Raw genomic sequence first — 6,265 nt, 5'->3', positions numbered from 1 at the left:
CACACAATATTCATAGACAAGGTATTCATTCTAAAGGAGAAGACCCATAAAGGCATTATGAATATAGTCAATACTACACACAAAGCTCTTCCGTCTCCTTTATATCATTCTGCGCTCACAACAGACTCTCTCCACAGTGGTGAAATTACACTCAAATGAAACAATTATTTCATATCTACCCCCAGTGAATGACTCTCCTTGCATTGGTTAATTAGTCCTGTTCAGCAGGTATTAATTGGCTGCTTTGTGTGGTGCTATCACAATGTTACTGCAATAGCAGCTCTCGACTCACGAGGAGTTGTACGCTTTTGTATTGGTGTTATGGAGACAATTGGCCTTAATGGATGTGAAGAGCATTAACGTGTGAGATTTATTCATCTGTGGTGCTTGATAAGCGATGAGTCTGGTAGCAGGGGCTAAGGTGGAGGGATATGATTAGGTGCATTAATAAAAAGAACCGGAGCCGGAGGACTATAGTGAAGACAATGATAGTTTATTCATATGTTTTGATCGGTGTGCACCTCTTGTGGCATAGGCTATGCAGAGCCAGTACATGTAACAGCTTGGTTGTGACCTTGATTTAAGTATAAATTGAAGAATTTAGCTTTGTGCCATGAAGTTACCTGTGGAATTTCAACTCAAAATCTGCCAAAGGAAAGAACCAGAGAACAGAACCAGAGCCTAGTCCAAAAGAGTGGTCTCTCTCTCAACCCATCAGCCTGAGTGGGTGACTGGTGGGTTAATAATAGCCAAGGGGTTAGATGAGAATATTTTCACATTAAGTGGCATGAAATATATTTTAATCAGAGTGACTTTTGAACCATTCACTGAATTATGCTTGGCGTGTTAAGTGATTTTACTGAATAATGTAGGTTCACTGAATATAGACTCTCCTGTATAAAGCAATGTTGAAGCATCAACAAGCAGAATATCCAATACAGTCCTAATGAAGATTGTCCTGCTTATTGGGATGTTTGGGGAAAACAAATAACATGCAGCGCTCTTTGGCTTTTCTTTGCCATGTCTGTTGTGTGCAAGGTAGGCTAATGCTGGATTTATTGTATTTATACATAATGCTGCTGACAGTACATAATGTTGACAATTATCTAGAAATGACAGCATATACCAAACCCTACTTTTCTGTTCTATTGACAATTAGGATACAAATTGGCATCAATACTTCAGTAGTCCATCACTAGCAGTATATTATTCAGTGTTCAGACATGGGGTGTGTCGTCATAGACTTTCCATCCATCCCTCCATCCATCCATTTCCATTACCAACACAATCAATCAATATCATACATATTACAGTATACTTAACTTAATTTCTTTAAAAAAAATAGTTGAGAATACATCTATTTTATGGTATTTATGATGATCCAGAGCACTCTTCACATTTGCAGAAAAGTGGGTGGAATTTCAGTTAGGTACTACTTCTCCGCAAGAGGGGGGGCGGGGGGGGGGGGCTGAGGAAGAGGAAGAGAAAAAAGTGACAGTAAAAGCTTATCCTAAAATAAAGTGAGGAAAATTTTACCCAACTACATCCGAGTGTGCGACTGTCATGAAGCATTGAATGCTCTATGTCCACACTGAATCCGTTAAATATGCTCTTCTTTTGCATCATGTTTCTCGTTCAAAATAAAAGAGAGCAATGCAAGTGACAGAAAATAGTGATGGGACGATCGACAGAAGTTCTGCTGAAAATGTGGTGTTGCATTGCGCTGCTTTGCGTTGCATATGGTTAAATCATGTGCACATTGTACTAATTAGTGCGCTCATTTTGTTAAATTGTGCTCTCATTTTAATCTTTGTAAAATGAGTGCACAATTTAGTAAAATGTGCATACTATTTAGTAAATTGTGCACACAATTTAGAAAAATGTGTGCACAATTTACTTAATTGAGCGCAAAATCTAGAAATATGAGACCACAATTTAGTCAAATGAGTGCATTATGTAGTAAAGAACACAATATATTAAATTGTGCGAACAATCTAATAAAATGAGACCACAATTTAGTAAAATGAGTGCACATTCGCTATACAAAAATATTGATATTAGTCTATGCAACTGCAGTCTCAATGCTACTATAAAGAAGCTAACAGAGAGAAAACGAGAAAACAAATTGTTCATCACTCATCACAAAAATAAATCAACCAAAGGGCTGCATGAAGCTGTATTGCAGTCCAGGAGTAAACTGTTAGTGGTATAAAAAAGCCCAGGGATAACACTATAATTCCATAGTTGTGGTGATTATAATCACTGTCTTGGCAATATTCTTTCACTTCTGGCAATATTATTTCACAGCTAGGCGTTAATGACTCCGTCATCCTCAGTAGAGTTTCACTCAAGACTAAACCCAAGTTTTGTGTTCGCCTCAGCAAAAAGAGTTTGTTCTCACAGACACAAACAGATTCGAAAACACTGACAGAACTCTGTTGTAGTGTTACAAAAGGCAGCAGAACAGAGAGAACAGAGAGGAAGAGAATGTGGTTGAACAGACCCTGTGGTATCCTCGTTGTGCATCTCTATTGTGCTATCTGCTCTGATGCTATCGTGGAGAACAAATGCAGACGCGGTTTTATTTCTGTGCAGCTCTTTCATCTGTGCCCAGACCTTATCTGAATGCAGAAAGTGAGAGGTAGGGAGAAAGGGAAGTGTTATGGCATTCATCTTGTTCGCAAATGTGCCTTTCCTTTTTTCATCAGCGAAGACAAATGACGGAATGAGTGTTTGGAGCAGCAGGCGAACAGAGGCAAATGAGACGCTGTCTTTGGAGGATGTGAGCAGATTATACTGGAGTGTCATTCCAGTATCAGTTACCAGGTGTAGCGTGAGTACTGAATACCAGTGTGAAGATGACAGCAATAGTGTAGATCTGTGGGCCATCCTAGACCATCTACCATTCTTGATCATCTTTTGTTACTTTGTTTTCTTTCCTGCACTGCCATATCAACCATACCATGCTGTGTAGTACACACCATGCTTTGATGAGACACAATGCTGGATACAATCAGTAGTGCTATAGTGTGTGTGTGTGTGTGTGTGTGTGTGTAGTATAGTGTTAGAGAGAAGAGTACAGTTATAGTAAAAACTCATTGGTAAAGAAGTAAATAATTATTGTGCCTAAGATCATAGTCATCTCCTTGCACTCCTAGATACTGAAAAAGATGCTCATTTACTGATATTAAGATATTTCTGGACATGTGTGGGAATAAGCATAGGAGTGGTTTTAAGAAATCAGTATACATAAAAGGGTTCCACATTCCAATTGGACTTGGAACCTTGAAGTCTATGATCACTGTTTAATGCACCTCACACACGCAGATACACACACAAACTCACAAACTCACAAACTCACTCACTCACTCACTCATTCACTCACTCACTCACTTATCCAAACATGTTCAGAGGGTTGGAGAAAGGTAACAGCATCTTTCAAAAGAGATATCCAGAAAGCCTCATTTTTCTGAGTGAGTCACACCATAATGGTCTTTCCAGAATGATGGGGAACATCTTGTGTCATCTTGCGAGCATGCACGATTTATTGTCAACATGCAGGAAGGGAAATGCATCAACATCAACAAATCCAACATCTGATGTTTCCCATTAATGCCAAGGAGAAAATGTCACATTGGATACAAAGTCATAAAAAATATTTAGAAAAAAAAAGACAAATGGTAAAAGACCATGATTAAGTTTATGGGTCCATTTGTCCATCTATAGGCAGAATAGTGGGAAAGTATTGATGTGCTTTATCAGACAAAGGCAGCTAAATCCGTTAACATACGCTGAAATGTCATCAGTCAGATCAACACTTCCATCTCTGAAGGCTGCAAGATCTTCACTGGGGAGGCGGTAGAGGAAACATTGATCGTCAGTTTGAGGATTGATGAGGTCATGTAGAAAGGCACATCGGATGCACAAACATTTTCTTTCTCTTCTCTTTGTCTGGCTATTCTCTCTCTCTGTCTCTGACACACTAAGTCTGAACACACTGATCAGCTATCATGTAGTCATTATGGCTATGGCAGCTTGATTGCACACGTGATTGTGACTACCTGTGTGTGTGTGTGTGTGTGTATGTGTGTGTGTGTGTGTGTGTGTCTGAGGGGGATCCATTTGTACTATCACACTGGGACATATAAAGGGTAGGTGTACTGTATCTGCCCACTTCCAAATCTCTCTAGACTGTCCAGAGCCTGACGTCTACTACTCATCAAGACCAAACAAGCTTTAAGATTAAAAGAGTTACTGTATGCTACAGTTAACAATATAACCTTATAGAACAGTGTCATTTCCATCTCCCTCTCGCATCTATCTATCTATCTATCTATCTATCTATATATCTATCTACAGAGCCGGACAGTAAAGGAGTACATTTACAATTTTGAGGGATCTGTACTTTACTCGAGTATCATTTTGGGGGAGTGACTTTACTCAAGTACATTTGAGAGGCAAATATTGTACTCTTTACTCAACTACATTTCTATCCATAACCGTGAGTACCCGTTACTTCTTCTAAAAAAAAAGGAAAAAAGAAAAATCTCGGAAACCCTCAATTTGTTGTTTCCCTCTCAAACATGATTGGATTGTGCAGGTGCCACTGATTGGGACAGCCTATCAGCAATCACCTTCAGCTTTCCGCCAAAGTCAACTCCATGGTCAGATTTAAATAAGAGACGAAACCATGGACGAAACAATGGATGAAGACGCAGCAGGTCCATCCCGGGAATGAGCCAACCTGTGGCCCCACCTCGCCAGACTATTTCAATTTTCTGAACAAGTTAATGATAGTTTTCGCTTTAAGTGTTTCAATTACAAAATAGTATTTTGTATTTGAAATACGTATTTTATATACATGTATTAGAAATACTGCCTAGGCCATCCCTGGCAACATGGTAAAAAGATAAAAATGACTTGATTTTACTTTCAATTCCTTGTAGGACATTTCTGTACATAAATGTAAGCACTGTGGCAGTAGTAATGCAATATTTAAAAAATGTAGGCTACTCTTGTACTCTTGATACTCAAGTACTTTTAAAAACAAGTACTTCAGTACTTTTACTTAAGTAGACATCTGACTGTTGTACTTTTACTTGTACTTGAGTAAAATTTAGCAAAGGGTATCTGTACTTTTACTCAAGTAATGAAGCTGTGTACTCTGTCTGCCTCTGTCTATCTATCTATCTATCTATCTATCTATCTATCTATCTATCTATCTATCTATCTATCTATCTGTCTATTTATCAGGAGGCGATCAATAGATACACACACAGCTATTGCCTAAAAACATGAGTTCTAGTATTGCTTTCTGTATTCCTCTCTTCTCATTCCCCTTTGATGTTTGTTGCTCTTCTTCATGTGGTGATTGAACCCCTTCAGTGCCTGAAAATGGTGCGTGGAAGGTGGGGAGGGGGGAGAGAGTGGGGTGGACACAAAGACTAACAGGGTGGGAGGGGGAGAGAGTGGGGTGGACACAAAGACTAACAATCAATATTTCCAGTCCTCTTTCACCTTTTCTCATTTCTGCTTCGTGCCTTTTGTAGCTCTTTTTCCCTTTTAGTTTCTCTGCCACTGTATCAATACCTCCCCCCCCATCTCTTCCTTTCTATCTCTCACTGCGCCCCTCTCTCCTCATCAGTGTGTGTCTTTACACACCTCTCTCGTTCCCCTTCTCTCTTTTGGAATGGGACTGCACATTCTCACTGGTTCACAACTCGATGAACTTGAACTTAAATGAACTTGGACTTAACACTGACATAGTATGAGATATTCCCATACAGCCACCCCAACCCTGTCTCTAGCTTTTCATCTCTTCTCATCCTCTACTTTGGCTCACCCTCACATGTGTTTGGCATCCTATCATTTCAGTCAAGAGTAATTGTCTGCCACGAGACAGAGAGAAATAAGACAGAAGAGGTGAGGGATTATGTGAAACAGAAAGGGGGGGATGCAGACTTGTGTAATGACGTGGAAGTGCTTTAGATCGTTCTAAAACTGTGGCAATGAGCACTGGGCAATAGGAAAGAACAATCACTTCTCATTAAACACGCATGCTCACTCTCTCTTTCTCTCTCTCTCTCTCTCACATACACACACACATACACGTACACACACACACACACACACACACACACACACACACACACACACACACACACACACATACACACACACACAAACACACACACACACACACACACAGAAAGAGAGAGAGAGAGAGAGATAAAGAGACTCATTCACTCATACACATGCAGTGAAA

This window comes from Alosa pseudoharengus, unplaced genomic scaffold (assembly GCF_046254945.1).
Source record: "Alosa pseudoharengus isolate Yale_2024_CS ecotype anadromous, Long Island Sound unplaced genomic scaffold, YU_APseudo_1.1 YU_APseudo_1.1_scf_18, whole genome shotgun sequence".
NCBI lineage: Eukaryota > Metazoa > Chordata > Actinopteri > Clupeiformes > Clupeidae > Alosa > Alosa pseudoharengus.
The sequence above is the reverse complement of the archived record's forward strand: the minus strand, read 5'-3'. Positions refer to the sequence as shown.